Here is a 16,373-nt window from a genome sequence, read left to right as displayed (position 1 = left end):
CCTTCAGTTTCTCCAGGTCCTGGATCAGGTGCATATGCAACTCTATGCTGAAAGGCATTGGCTTCTGCATCACGGTTGGAGATGGTCAGAGACAGAGGCAGGTTCTAGTTCATCATCTCAGGTTCCAGTTTGTCCCTGCTCTCAGCCACATCCAGGTTTCCTCCTATTTTTCAGTCTGGGTGACCAAAAGCCACTTCATGTTAAACATAACTTTCAGGGCTAATCGTTTGCAAATAGTGCCCCATCAGCTCCAACAATTGCATAGAAGTCTAAGACTTATAATGAATCCCTTATTTTCCTGTCATACAGAGAAGTTTGCTCCCTTATCTTATACATAGGAAAACTATTCATATTCAAGAACATATTCACTCAGTGTTTGAGGGAAAAATTTCTTCCAAAATTCATGTAACACTGGCCAAATAGATCCCAAAGTGACAAATGGCTTGAATATTGAGTATAAAATCTTATCTGATCTCTCCTGATGCACCAAGGGAGCTATTAGTCAATATTATGTCCATTAGACCTAAAATATCAGATATTAAATAATTCTAGAGGTGCTCAATTTACTTGGCCATCATATAGAGCTCACAGGAAGATAAATTTATCCCATCAAAATCTAGCACAGATGTTTGAGCTTCATTAAATATTTATATTTTACTAACTATTAGTAAATTTTCAAAATTAAAGAAACAAAATCAAGGGGAAATGCCCAAAACTACACATTAAATTTAGCAAACAACTTCACATGTCCTATTGCTTTAACAATCTCTTCCTTTATATTCCATTTTCCATAACACCTTTCCTGAACTCCAAATCCAAATCTGCAAATGTATGCTAGATGTATGGAATTGAATATTCCATTGGAATCTGATCCCAAACTCAACTTTTCAACATCCTCCCCATTCTCAAGTGAATATGCTCTTTCTCCTGACTTTCTGATTTCTGTTAGCATTAAATGGTATTTGTCAAGAGTTGTGCTCCACCCCAGGATCTTTTTAATACCCTTCTTATGTCTGAGGAATTTTCCCACTTCAGGAAGCCCTCTTTCCAAGCCGCCTTGCTTCCTTCTTTCTAGACTATTCCCATTAGTTGCAACCAGGTAAGACTTTCATCTAGAAAAGACTAATAGGACAGAGTAGAAACCATTTGGAATTCACTTTCTGGCAAAGGTTGCAGTTAGACTCCTTTGGCTTTCCAGGACATCAGGGCTACAGGTTCTGGCTTCTCTTGCCCAGTTCAGAGGTGTGAATCATGGTATCTGTTCCCCATGGCAACAGCAGGGTCTTTGCAGTATGCCTTGGGAACTATTCCTGTTAAATAGCCTCCAAGCCTGATTCTTAGGGCATCTTGGGGATTTTATGAGCTATCTAATAGTTTAAACCAGCTACGGCATTTTTTCTTACTTGCAATTAAGAATCTTGACTGAGGCAGTCACACAAGACTAAAACATCAAAGTCATCTAAGCAGGTGCAAAATCTGACTCCTTTATCATCCATCTGAAAAAAATAGCTTTAGAAGTTGTCCTCTCCTTTCTATCCCAAAGTCATTACCCTAAAGAAGCTCTGAAAGTAGGCTAACAGTGTGCTTTTCACATGTCAGATTGGTCTAAACTTTCTTTTTCTAATTTATTAGTTTATTTAATCTTCCTATCAACTCTGTGTTGTAGACACCATGCTATCTCCAATGAGACTAAGGTCTTAGAGAGATTAAGCAACTTGCCAGAATGTTGTAGAGCTGAGACTGTAAGCCAATTTGTCTAATGCCAATGCCCATACTGCTGTGATAGCTTGTGCATAGATCGCAATCCTTCCTTCATGCTGACTAGAATGAGTTTAATCTGTCATGTTATTCCAGTCACTCCCCTACTAAATTCCTTCAGTGACTCCCTGGTGTCTTTGAATGGAGTTCATTCAAGATCATCAACAGTTTGGTCACAATCATCTCCTCTTCATCTGTGTCTCATGTTGCCTCTGCTTGCCTCCCATGTCCTGAAATATCAGACCACTTTGCTTTTCATAGATGGTGTACTATGCCTTCCCATTTCTTGCGACTCTGCTTTCCTTAATCTCTAGAACCAGAATGACTCCCCAATTTTTGCTTACCCAACAAGAAGTATCATGTACCAGGCATCACATATATACAAAGCCCCAGATAAATAGGACATATATCATCTCCTTCAATCTTTATATTAATCCCAGGAAATATGTCTTATCATATTTCCAGTTTAAAAGCTGGAGGGTCAGAAAGGTTAAAAGACTTGCCAAAGATCACAACACTTGTAAGTAGCAGGGTCCTAAAGCTTAAGCTATAAGCTTTCCATTTTATCAAGATGTGGACCAGATGTTCCTTAGATATGAAATCTTCTTCAGTCTCTCTGGCTAGAAATATTCTCTCCTCTCTGAACCAACAACACTTATTATAAGTCTTGTATGGAAATTATACACTCAATATTTAACAATGGTCCTTTATATATGTTTATTCATTCACTCAACAAATATTTCTTCAATACCTATTTTGTGCCAGACACTGTCCTTGATATTAGGGACATAGCAGGGAACAGAATAGACAAACTCCTTGCCCTCATGGAGCTTACATTGTAGAGGGGAAGACATCAAAGAAACATGTAAATATACATGTAAGATGATAGTTACTACCATAGAGAAAAATAAGGTAGACAAGAATTGTCAGATGGAGGGGGTTGCTCTTTTCTAAAGAACAGACAAGGAAGAAATTTTTAATAAGGTGATATTTGAATAGACACCTAAAGAAAGAGACCAGCTATGGGGATCACTGGAGGATGAGTGCTCTAGGAAAGAGAGGACAACACATGCAAAGATCCAGAGGCTTGTATGATTGTAGCACATGGTGCAAGTAAAGTTAGAGAGGTAATAGGAAAATTATGCAAACCTTCTGTAAGCAATTTGTAAGGCCTTCCACTTTTACTTTAAGTCATATGGGAAGTCACTGGAGAGTTTTGAGGAGAGGGATGACATGATCTGATTGACATGTAGAAATAGTCTTGGGGGCAATAGTGGAATCAGTGAGGTCAATTAGGAAGCTGTTGATTATTGCAGTAGGTAAGAGACAATGATGGCTTGTGTCCAGGTAATAGAAGTGGAAATGGATAAAATGTGAAGGTTCTGCATATATTTTGAAAATATCAATTCCCCAATGGGTCTTTCTGAAGGATGCTATGGAATATGGTAGAAAGAGAGAAGCCAAAGATGACTTCAAGGATTCTGGCCTAAGTAACTGGAAAGATTGAGTTGCTATTTGCAGAGATGGGAAATACTATGAGAGGAGCAGATTTGGGGAGGCAAGACAGGAATTTAGCTAAAGACATGTTAACTCTGCCTATTAGACCCCCAAGGGAAGGCAGCTGACTATGAGTCTGGAGTCAGAGCTCTGGGCAAGAGACATCATTTTGGAGGATTATTTCTATTAAAATCTTGGTAACAGCAGAATCTGTGCTTGCTTCCTCATATTTGTTTCCAGCATGAAAATAGGGGCTCAATATACAACCATAGAGGAAAAATCTAAGGATAAAAATCGGGCTAATATTTAAGAAATTAGCGTCTTAACTTACTTAATTGGCTCACAATATAATATAAATACCCATTAATATTATTCTCTAAAGAAACATTACATCAACAAAATCAAAACTAGAGGAACTATAAATACTTCAAGGTAAAAACTAGTACATTTGTAGATCACGGAACATAAATATATTGTTTATGTGATTTTTATCAAGAGAGTTAAATACAAGAAAGCATAGAAAATGAGCACAATTTGCTGGGAAAAAGTGGCTAATCAAAAAATGTTGAACAAATGAAAAGCTATCTCCAGGGCAAAGAAAATAAAATGTGTAACAGAAAAATTTCAAGATATTATCAATACTGTTATAGGAAAATGAATAAACAAAAATTTGAATTTGGAATACACATAGAAACTCAATAATTAAGAATACCAGAAATCACGTTTTAATGAAAGGATGTGTAATGGATAACCTCACTTATAGAAATATGAATCTATGGTAGAGATTATGAGTTCATTCTTCAGTTTGTTCTGATTTAGTAAAAGTGTGGGATATAAGGCAGAGTGATTGTACATGAAAAATACAGTAATTTTTAAAAGCAGTTTTATTGAGATGTATTCATACACCATACAGTCCATCCAAAATGTACACTCAGTGTTTTTTAGTATAGTCACAGAGTTGTGTATTCATCACCACAATCAACTTTAGAACATTTTCTTTACTCTAGAAAGAAAAGACCCATCCCTTTTGTAGTTACCTTTCAATCCCTCTATTCTTCTCCAGCCTACTTAACCGCTAATCTAATTTCATCTCTCCAAATTTATTTATATTTACATTTTATATTAATGGAATCATACAATATATAATACTTTGCATCTGGTTTCTTCCACTTAGCACAATGTTTTTTAAAATTATTGTAATTTTTCATTAGAGAAATTGTAGATTTACAAAAAAGTCATGTAAAATATGTTTCCATATACTCTCCTATTGTTAACACTTTGCATTGGCGTCTTTTGCTACTTTTGCTACTATTGTTGAAAGAATACTAAAATATTACTGTTAACTCTAGCCCATAGTTTACAATAGGTGTATTTTTCCCCATATACCATGCTATCATTAACACCTTGTAATATTTTCATGTATTTGTCATAATTAACGAAAGAATAGTCTTATATTTATACTATTAGCCATAGTCCATTGTCCACAACAGGGTTTTGACTTCTAACATTCCTTCTAGTAACATACACGACCCAAAGCTTTCTCTTTCAATCACATTCACACACACAATTCAGTGCCATTAATTATACTCACAATAATGTGCTCCCATCATCACTATCCATTTCCAAACATTTACAATCAGCCTAAATAGAAATTCTGCACAAATTAAGCACCAGCTCTGCTGTTAACCATTCTATCCCCTGGTTAACTGTATTCTCGATTCTAACTCAATAAGTTTACTTATTATAATTAATTCAAACCAGTGAGATGATACAATATTTGTCCTCTTGTGTCTGGCTTATTTTACTCAACATAATGTCTTTAGGGTTCATCCATGTTGTTGCATGCATCAGGAGTTCATTCCTTCTTACAGCTGAATAATATTCCATCGTATGTATACACCACATTTTGCTTATCCATTCATCAGTTAATGGACATTTGGGTTGCTTATATTTTTTGGCAACTTTGACTAATGACACTTATAAACATCAGTGTGCAAATGTCTGTTCAAATCTCTGCTTTCAGTTCTTCTGGGTATATATCCAATAACAAGATTGACAGATCATATGGCAGTTCTGTACTTAGCTTCCTGAGGAATTGCCAAACTGTCTTGCACAGCAGCTGTACCGTTTTACATCCCCACAAGCAGTGAATGTGAATGAGGTTCCTATTTCTCCACATCCTCACCAGCACTTGTAGTTTTATGATTTTTGTTTTTCAATAGTGGCCAGTCTGGTAGATATGAAATGATATCCCACTGTGGTTTTAATTTGCATTTCCCTAATAGTTAGAGATGTTGAGCATCTTTTCATGTGCTTTTTAGCCTTTTGTGTTTCCTCTTTGGAGAAATATCTATTCAAATCTTTTGCTCATTTTTAAATTGGGTTGTCTTTTTATTGTTGAGTTGTAGGATTTCTTTATATATAAACCCTTATTGGATATATGATTTCCAAATATTTTCTTCCATTGAGTAGGTTGTCTTTTCATTTTCTGTCAAAGTCTTTTGAAGCCCAGCAGTTTTTCATTATGAACAAGTCCTGTTTATCTCTTTTTTCCTTCATTGTTCATGCTTTGTGTGTAAAAATCTAAGAAACCATTGCCTACCGCAAAATCTTGAAGATGCTCCCTACATTTTCTTCTAGGAGTTTTATGGTTCTGGTTCTTATATTAAGGTATTTGATCCATTTTAAGTTAACTTTTGTGTAAGGTGTGAAAAAGGGGTCCTCTTTCATTCTTTTGTATATGGATATCCAGTTCTTCCAGCACCATTTGTCGAAGAGACTATTCTGTCCCAGTTGAGTGGACTTGAGGCTTTGGCAGTCAAATATCAATTTGTCATAGATGTAAGGGTCTATTTCTAAACTCTCGATTCGATTTCACTGTTCAATATATCTATCCTTATGCCGATACCATGCTCTTTAATATGCTTTAAAGTCAGGAAGTGTATGTCCTCCAACTTTATTTTTCTTTTTCATGTTTTTGGCTATTTGGGGCCACATACCCTTCCAAATAAATTTGGTATTTGGCTTTTCATTTCTGCAAATTGGCTATTACAATTTTGCTTGGGATTGCATTGATCTGTAAATCAATTTGGGTAGAATTTGACATTAAGTGATATTTCATCTTCCAATACATGAACATGGAATATTCTCCCATTTATTTCTTTGATTTCTCTTAGCAATATTTTACAGTTTTCTGTGTACCTGTCCTATACATCCTTGGTTAAATTTATTCCTAGATATTTGATTATTTTAGTTGCTATTGTGAATGGAATTTTTTCTTGCTTTCCTGCTCCTATTATTTGTTACTAGTGTATAGAAAAACTACCAAGTTTTGCAGGTTGATCTTGTATCCCACCATTTTGCTGAACTTGTTCATTAGTTCTAGTAGCTTTGTTGCAGTTTTTTTGGAATATGTATATATAGGATTTGGGGGGAACATATATACACACATATATGTGGGATTTCTGGGACATATGTCACCTGCAAATAAAGTTTTACTTCTTCCTTTCAAATTTGGATGTCTTTCATTTCTTGCCTAACTGCTCTAGTTAGGACTTCTCTCACAATGTTGAATAATAGTGATGACAGTGGGCAGCATTATGTTGTTCCCAATCTTAGAGGGAAAAGTTGTCAGTCTCTCACTATTGTGTACAATATTAAATATGGGTTTTTCATATGTACCCTGCATAATGTCGAGTAAGTTTCCTTCTATTTCTATCTTTTGAAATGTTTTAATCAAGAAGGGATGTTGGATTTTGTCAAATGCCATTTCTGCATCAATCAAGATAATCATGTGGTTTTATCCCTTTGCTTTGTTAATGTGGTATATTACGTTAATTGATTTCCTTGTGTTGAATCATCCCTGCGTAGCTGAAACAAAACCCACTAGATCATGGTGTGTGATTGTTTTAATGTGCTATTGGATTTGATTTGTAAGTAGTTTGTTGAGGATTTTTACATCTATATTCATTAGAGAAATTAGACTGTAATTTTCTTTTCTTGTAGTATCTTTATCTAGCTTTGATATTAGGGTGATGTTGACTTCATAGAATAAGTTAGGTGGTGTTCCTTCTTCTTCAAATTTTGGAAGAGTTTGAGCAGGATTGGTATTAATTCTTCTTAGAATGATTGGTAGAATGCACATGTGAATCCGTCTGGTCCTGGACTTTTATTTCTTGGGAGGTTTCTGATGACTGATTTACTTGTAATTGGTCTGTTAAGGTCTTCTATTTCTTTAGAGTCAGTGTAGTTTGTTTGTGTTTTTCTAGGAATTTGTCCATTTCTTCTAGGTTGTCTAATTTGCTGGTATACAGTTGTTCATAATATGCTCTTATGATCCTTTGAATTTCTGTAGGGTCAAAAGGTCCCTCATCAGTTTATTTGCATCATCTTCCTTTTCTTGTCAGTCTAGCTAAGGGTTGTCAATTTTATTGATCTTCTCAAAGAACCAAATTATAGTTTTCTTAATTCTCTCCATTACTTTTTTTATTCTGAATTTCATTTATTTCTGCTTTAATCTTTGTTATTTTTTTCCCTTCTGCTTGCTTTGGATTAGTTTGCTGTGCTTTTTCTAATTTTTTCCAGGTGTGTAGTTAGGTCTTCCATTTTAGTTCTTTCTTATTTTTTAACACAGGTGTTTAGGGTAAAAATTTTCCTCTCAGCACTGCCTTTCATTGCATCCCATACGTTTTGATGTGTTGTGTTCTCACCTTCATTGTCTCAAGCTATTTACTGATTTCTCTTGCAATTTCTTTTTTGACCCACTGATTGTTTAAGAGTGTATTGTTTAATCTACATATATTTGTGATTTTTCCACCTATTATTGATTTCCAGCTTCATTCCACTATGATCAGAGAAAGAACTTTGCATAATCTCAATCTTTTAAAATTTATTGAGACCTGCTTTGTGACCCAACATATGGTCTATCTTGGAGAATGAGCACTTGAGAAAGATGTATATCTTGATTTTTTTGTGGTGCAATGTTCTGTATATGACTGTTAGGTCTAGTTCATTTACCCATATTATTCTAGTTCTCTGTTTCCTTATTGATCTTCTGTCTAGATGTTCTTTCTATTGATGAGAGTGGTGTATTGAAGTCTCCAGCTATTATTGTAGTGACATCTATTTCTCCCTTAAGTTTTGCCAGGGCTTGCCTTATGTACTTTAGGACACCCTAATTAGGTGCATACATATTTATAATTGTTATTCTTCTTGGTGGATTGACCCTTTTATGAATATATAGAGTCCTTCTTTGTCTCACAACAGTTTTGCATTTCAAGTCTATTTTGTCTGATACTAGCATAGCCATCCCAACTCTTTTTTGGTTACTGTTTTTATGGAACATTTTCCCAGTTTCAACCTATTTGTGTCTTTAGGTCTAAGGTGAATATCTTGTGGACATACTTTTAAAAAGTATGCGTGGATCATACTTTTAAAATCCATTCTGCCAACCTGTGTCGTTTCATTAGGGAATTTAATCCATTAGCATTCAATGTTATTACTGTAAAGGCAATATACTTCGACTATTTTATCCTTTGGCTTTTGTATGCCATATCTTATCTTTGTCTTTCTCTTTATCCTTTTAGTTACGCTTACATCTTCATTTCTATACTCTTCTCCAAGCCCCCCTCTCTCCTGTCTATTCCTTGCAGCCTGCAAAACTCCCTTTAGTATTTCATATAGGGAAGTTCTCTTGTGATGAATTTTCTCAGTTTCTGTTTTTCTGTGAATATTTTAAACTCTCCCTCACTTTTGAAGGGCACTTTTACCAGATAAAGAATTCTTGGCTGATAGTTTTTCTCTTTTAGTACCCTAAATATATCATATCACTGCCTTTTCACCTCCATGGTTTCTGCTGAGAAATCAGCTTAGTTTTATTGAGGTTCCCTTGTATGCGACAGATCACTTTCCTCTTGTTTCAGGATTCTTTCTTTATCTTTGGAATTTGACATTCTGATCAGTATATGTCTCCAAGCAGGCCTGTTAGGATTTATTCTGTTTGGAGTGCTTCACATTTCTTGGGCATATATACTTGTCTTTCAAATGAGTTGGGAAATATTCAGCCATTATTTCCTCAAATATTCCTCTGACCCTTTTCCATTGTATTCTCCTTCTGGAACAGCCACAATGCAAATGTTTGGGTTTTATGCTGTCATTCAACTCCCTGAGATCTTGCTCAATTTTTTTTCCATTTTTTTCTCTGTTTTTCTGTCTGACAGATTTCGATTGTCCTGTCTTCCAGTTCACTGATTCTTTCTTCTTCTCATTCAAATATGCTGTTGTATGCCTCTAGTATATTTTTAATCTCTTCTAATGTGACTTTCATTTCCATAATTTCTGTTATATTTGCAAATTCTTCTTCATGCTCATCCAATGTCTTCTTAATATCCTTTATCTCTTTTGCCATATCTTCCTTCATCTTTTTGAATTGATTTAGGCAATTTGTTTGAGCCATGTTGATTGTTTCTAATTCTATGTCTTCTGGGAAGTTTTGACTTGTTCCTTTGACTAGGCCATATCTTCTTGTTTCTTCATATGACTTGTAATTTTTTGCTAATATCTAGGCATCTGATTATCCTGATGAGTTTCTGAAAGTCAGTTTCTCTCTCTTACTCAGGGCTTTATTGGACTGGCTTTGTGTTAAGGCTCTTCTGTTACACTAGGTTATTTATTCTAGAATGTTGGAATTGTCTATGTTTAACTGAGCAGATTTTTTCTAGCTCTTCTCCACCTTTTTGCCCTAGATACAGGACACAAGTTTTACAAATGAACTACTTGTGCAATTGTTTAACCCCCAGGGTAAAGCTTTCTTTTCTCTGTTACTTCTCTGGTTATCTTGATCTGTTTTGTTCTGTTCTGCCTCTATGTTGTTTGTTGTTGTTGTCATTTGTTATTTTCCTTTTGTCTCCAGCTGCTTTTGCTCAGAGGGCAAATTCTGGGAGAAGGGTCACCCCAGAGACAGCTTTCCCAAGTCACTATTTCCCAGCAGAAACAAGGCCAGGGAGCCATGAAGACAGTGCAAAAACAGATCCAAAGACCCCTGCGGAGAGTGTCAGAAAGATGCCAGAAACTTTTTTGATGACTCCTTGACGCTACATTTTCCTGTCCTGCCCAGTTGATGGCAGTCTTCAGAAACTTTTCCTTGCAGCCCTAAGGAGGTACTGTGTCTTTGAACCTCCACAATCTCTGCCCGTTTTGGGGGCAGGGTTGAAACAACAGCCATGCCATACATGCCCTGGGCAGGCTGAAACAGCAGCTCAGAGCTGAGTTCCAGTGATCCAAGTTCATTGATCAAAAACTGTGATCAGTGCTTGGCTTTGCCTACCCCCTTCCCCTCTGCCTTCATTCTTAGTGAAAGAATTCTCACATCCTGCTCTGTCTGCTGCAGCCAGCCAGGGACCAGATTTGAGGCAATGCACCTCAAGAGTGGGGAATGGGCACTAGCAGCTGGTGCCAAGTGAGCTACTCAATTCCTTACCACAGTTTCTTCCCCCTGCTCTTCCCTGGATGCTATACAGTGCTCCCTGGGTCTCTGGAACCCCTGTACAGTTGTTATAGACAGTTCCTCCCTATCTACTTGTTTTTGGAAGAGTGAGTCCTGGAGCTCCCTACTCTGCCATCTTCCCAGAAGTTCTCCCACAGTAATTTTTAAATAAAAGTAGAAGCATACTATCAAGATAACTTATCTGTAAGAAATAAAACACATTTGTTACTCAAACTAGAGAAATATATTTAGTTAAGTTTATAAATAAGACAGGTAATGTGGGAGGCATCTGACCTTCTCAGTCAAGCAGCAGACTGGGTAATCAATGTCTTTTGAGGTTCTGTGACTCTGCTTTTTAATTTGCAGTATCACTGAAAAAAATTTTCTGGCATTCTACAGTCCAGCCCTAGGGGTAAAGTAATTGCTGACTCTTGGTTTTTGTGAGCAATCTGAATAGCAAAGATCACAAAAGCCACATCAGGGGAACATTCAGTTTAAACTGTATGTTTCTAGGCTGCTGGTTCTCAAAGTTGGATTTTCAGAACTACGTGGTGCCGAAGTATGTCTTGGAAACGGAAAAAGTTCAGAAGAAATTATGCATAAGGTATCAATGTAATTAGAATCATGGAACATTGCTGATCACTATCCTTTTGTCTCTATCCTCTTTCCCATCTTTCTGTGCCCAGAAGTTGAACCACTATGGACTTAATTTTCTGGATGCCAAGGAGGAGAGAAAGTTTGAGGTATTTTCATTTTTCTCATTTTCTGGAGGTAGCTCTGACCCCCAATGGCTACAGCTACAGCCATAGGGCACCTCCTCTGTGGCTCTAGAGATGCTTTTTCCTTCACTCCCCACTATAGCACTAAAGATGACAATGGCTTCTCACGGTTGCTAATCTCTGGGTGCTTCATTATCTCTTTATACACTGTCTTTACCTTGCCTACACATCTGTAGCTAGTCCCTTTGTTAAGATCTTTTGAACCATTTAAACAGGATTCTTCTTCCTTTAATGATATAGATATACCAAGTAAATTTAAGGTGGTGATGAAAAATTGAAAGGTAGAACTGCATAGTCTTATAATCCCCAGAAGATCTTCCATGATACTTGAAATGTAGCGGGATCTTAACATTTCTGGTGAATTATGGGCTATAAGCAAAGATACTGCTTCCTGTATCAACTATACCCAGCTTTCCCTCAGCACAGTCAATTCTCACTCTCTGATGTTTTCTATCATTCCCTCAGAGGATACTGGAGGAGTAGAGATCCAACCTAACAAAACATAAAAATGTGGTTTATATTTATTATTGTTCTGTGGAACTGATATGTGACACAGCAAGGGAAAGATTAAGAATGAAATTATTTGAAAATAATGTTTTCTAGGCTGAAACAAATGTAACCATTTGTATCTATTTGTCTTGCTGGGACTATGGAAGTCCTTGGAGATTATCTTCCCATTACCCTTGACTGATGCTGTCCAGGGTAACAAATGTATAAAGTAATATTTGCTGTACTATTAGAACGCAAAGCAACATACTACAGAATATAAGACTCTCACAACTATAATGGACCATCACCAAGTTATACATCAATTGGCAATATTAAAAATGTCCATGATTACCAAGAATCTGCCATTAGGAAAATGTACCTACAACTCTTTAAAGTAACTTATCACATTTAATTATCTGAGACCAGGTACTAGGTTATTATATATCACTTTAATATCATGGTTCACCACATACTAATTCACCCTATATATCATATTGAATTTCTACTCTAAACTTATCAACATATTGATTACAATTAGACTAAGAAATGGATATCTCAAGATAATTATTCCAAGAGCCTTCCAAAGAGGCACGTTTACTTATTCATTTATTTATCCTGCAAACTATCGAGCACAAATTATGTACTAGGCTAGGTGCTAGATTCTAGTAGTACGGTGACAAATAATATGACCTTGAAGAACACAACATCTGAAAGAATAAGGTAGGGGAGAAACAAATAATTACAAATAGGGAGCCGTTTTAGTTTTCTGGGCTGTTCTAGCAAATACCATGAAATGGTAAGGTTAAACAATGGAAATTTACTCATTGAGGTTGTAAGGTTATGAAAGAGCTCAAATCAAAGCATCATCAAAGCAATGCTTTCTCCCCTAAAACTGTTGCATCTGGGGACTGGCTGCTGGTAAACCGTGGTCCTTAGCTCCTCTGTCACATGGCCTCTCCCCACTTCTCTGATCTTTTCTAGATTCTGCTGAATTTCATCCCCATGAAATCTCTTCTTTTTTATCCCTATGGCTTTCTCTCTCTCTCTGTTTAAATTTCAGTTGGCTTATAAAGTACTTCAGTAATAGGATTAAGACCAATTCTGACTGGTCTGGACTGTACCTTAATTGAAGTAACCTCATTAGGGGATTCGCATCCACAGGAATGGATTCAGGACATGTATTCCTGGAAGATTTCAGAGCTAGTTTTTCTCGGGTACGTATAGCTTTATACCACATGGGACACATAGCATAAAGGGCAGGAGAGAATCAGTGGAGGGCACAAGTTGTACCCTTGGGGTATTTTGGGGGAAGCCTTTGCTGAGAAGTTAAAGCTCGAGTTATGCAGGAAGACAAGGGGATAGGCGACATCTTCCATATAGAAGTGACATTCTGAAAGAAAATGTTCCAATGAAAGGTTGCTTGGGTATTAATAAGGCTGTAGAACCAAGATTATACAGAAAGAGGTAAGGTGAAGGGACTGGATGGACAGCCAGGGACCTTGTGTGTTGAGGGCTTTGAACGTGCTATGTAATCTCTGGAGACCATCAGACAACTGTTTGATTCATCTGACTGTTCAGTCAGTTTGATTCATCTGACTGTTCAAAAAGTATCTATCTTAAACATACAGGAAGTTTACCGACAAAGCAGATACTTATAGCACCAGGCTATAAAGCGGAACCAGATAGAAAATAGCCCTATTATCATGGACAGCAGATTATCAAGGGAAGGGGGTGGATACATCTCAGGGGTACTTCTTTTCTGTCTTTTGATTTGGTGTATGGGAGAAAGGATTAATCACAGCTTATTCCCAGGTTGATGGACAACTATGTGAATGATGCGCCTTTTCTGGAAATGTGGATGATTGGGGGTGAGAGAAAAAGGAAACATAACAAACACACACCTTAGAAATAAAATCTCGCTTGTGTTTGATGGATTTACTAAGCTTTAAGGGGTAGGTAAAGGCAGGGAGACTTCCAGACACTGGAGAACTTTACATCCCAAAGTTAATGAGGCTGCTATAAAACGCTGGGAAATGATTACAATGCTGCTATAAAATGCTGGGATAAGCACTGGTGAGAAATGAGGGGAGTTTGAACTAAAGCAAGGGAAAGGTGGATACAGTGGAGGCATGGATTCAAGACATATTAAGAAGGTATGATTTGGGGGGTTGTAAAATGCTGCAACCACTTTTTTTTTTTTTTTTTTTTGCCAGGGGCAGGCACTGGGAATTGAACCAGCATCTTTGGCATGGCAGGCAAGAATTCTGCCACTAAGCTACTGTCACACAGCCCTGCAACTGCTTTTGAAAACAGTCTAGCAATTCCTCAGACAGAGTTACCAGATGATCCAGCAATTTCACTCCCAGGAATTCCACATTTTCATTTCTCCCACCTGGAATGGGTGGAGGGAGACACATCTCTGCCTAATCCAGTTTAACAACCACTCTTGATTGAGTCACATCTCCAAGGAGATGATCTAATTGAAGTTTCAAACATACAGTACTGAATAGGGATTAGAAGAAATGGCTGCCTCTACAAAATAGGATTAGGATTAAAACATGACTTTTCTAGGGAACATAAATCTTCTCAAACTGGCACAGGTAGATCCTAGCTAATTGATAGCTTGCTGGTACATTTTTATGAGAGCACAAACAATGAAAATTTTTCTATTTTTTTTCTCTGAATAAATACTCTTCAGTATAATTTCTGCCTCAACTATTGAAGATGTTATTTTCTGCTACTATTTTCTCCCTATTGAGAATTTGCATTTTAAGCTTGCAAAGTCCAACCAAGCTGCCATAGTAACAAGGCTGCCCATTCTGGGGCCAGGTTATTTCTGTTTTCTTGATCTTATAAACAGCCTTTGCTATATGTCCAAAGCAGGGAAGAAAAATTGGGAAATGCATGACAGTCACTCCCTGACTTTAGCACCTAAATTATGAATTTCTATATATAGGGTGTCCTGTGCTAAGCCCCAAGAAGTAGGTGGATTGTTTTGTTTCTGTTCTTGGGAAGCCGTGGCAGGTGCAGGGTGGACATTTCCTTCTCCTCATGTACGAAGTGCTGGTGCAGCTGCAGTGGGAGTCTCCCTTGCCCAGCCTTTTCTCATCAGCAGGGTGGTGTCTTCTACAACTGCTTTGAAAATGGTCATATATACTCTCAGCATCTTGAGTTGCCATTCATAAATAAATTTTCCCATAGGAATGGTGAATAAATAGCCATGTCAGTCCAAAAAAATCTTTTTGAATCCCAAACACAGCAGAATTATTACTCTTATATTGTGTCCACACTGAGATTAAATAGACATTGGTGGGCTAGTACAACACATATAACATGAATTTCTGTCAAAGTTGAGCTAGAAATGACAAATTACCAACTTATAAGTGAACTTTTGGTATGCAATCCTCATGTAAAGTGAAAACAGTTTAGGCATAGGATGCTGGTGATGACTCTTTCATCAGAGCTAATCACTCCATTGTTTGCTGCACAATAGCATGACTTCCATAAAGGCACTGATTTCCAAGTAAATGAAAAGTTTTCCAATTACATTTGACTCATTTTAATGAAAGTGCCCATCTTCTATTAAAATTTTAGGTGCTATTATTTGCAATCAAAGGAACAAGAGCTATTTTAGCCAACAAATGCAAATTTTAAAAAAAGTTTAAACTGGTTTCTGATTTATGAATGCGTAACCTGTCCTCTTTTGCATCCGGGCATTAGAAGCAGATCTATTCCAGTGATGCTACAAATCCATCCTCAGATTTCAAACTTGTCAAACTGGCTTCTAAAAACAAAAATCATGGCATACAATAACCAAGCACAATCTCCTATAGTAGTTAGTACTTTATAACTTGCAACATTCTTTCATATGTGACATCTCTTTGGACTTGCAAAGAGTAGATGTTTCCATTGCAATGATGAAAATATCAGACCCAGAGAAAGTAAATGACTTTGCCTCAAGTCATAAAGATATATATGGACAAACTTAAAGGCATGCTACCTTGAAGCCCATTGTTATTCTAATTCATGTACTTTTGTTTTGGAATAAATACCTTTCCAAATGAAATGTAGCTTTTCAAGACTTCTCCTGGACAAGGATGGAAAATTCACCTAACCTCCCTGATCTTATTTTCATTTTTAAAATGAAAACATTGTTTTCCTTCCTCTGTTGTTACATAGAGCAAACAAAATGATGTGAAGATGCATGTATACATAAATGGTGAACAAACTATAAAGTATCATTCAAAGGGAAGTGAGTGTAATTATGCTGGTCTTCAAAAAGTACTTCTATATTGCTCCTCATTGCTTCTTTTTTAAAAAATTTATTTACACAAAACTAGGAAACTGGAAAATATATTGAGAACATT

The sequence above is a fragment of the Tamandua tetradactyla genome, chromosome 4, assembly GCF_023851605.1.
Source record: "Tamandua tetradactyla isolate mTamTet1 chromosome 4, mTamTet1.pri, whole genome shotgun sequence".
NCBI lineage: Eukaryota > Metazoa > Chordata > Mammalia > Pilosa > Myrmecophagidae > Tamandua > Tamandua tetradactyla.
Note: the sequence above shows the minus strand (reverse complement) of the source record.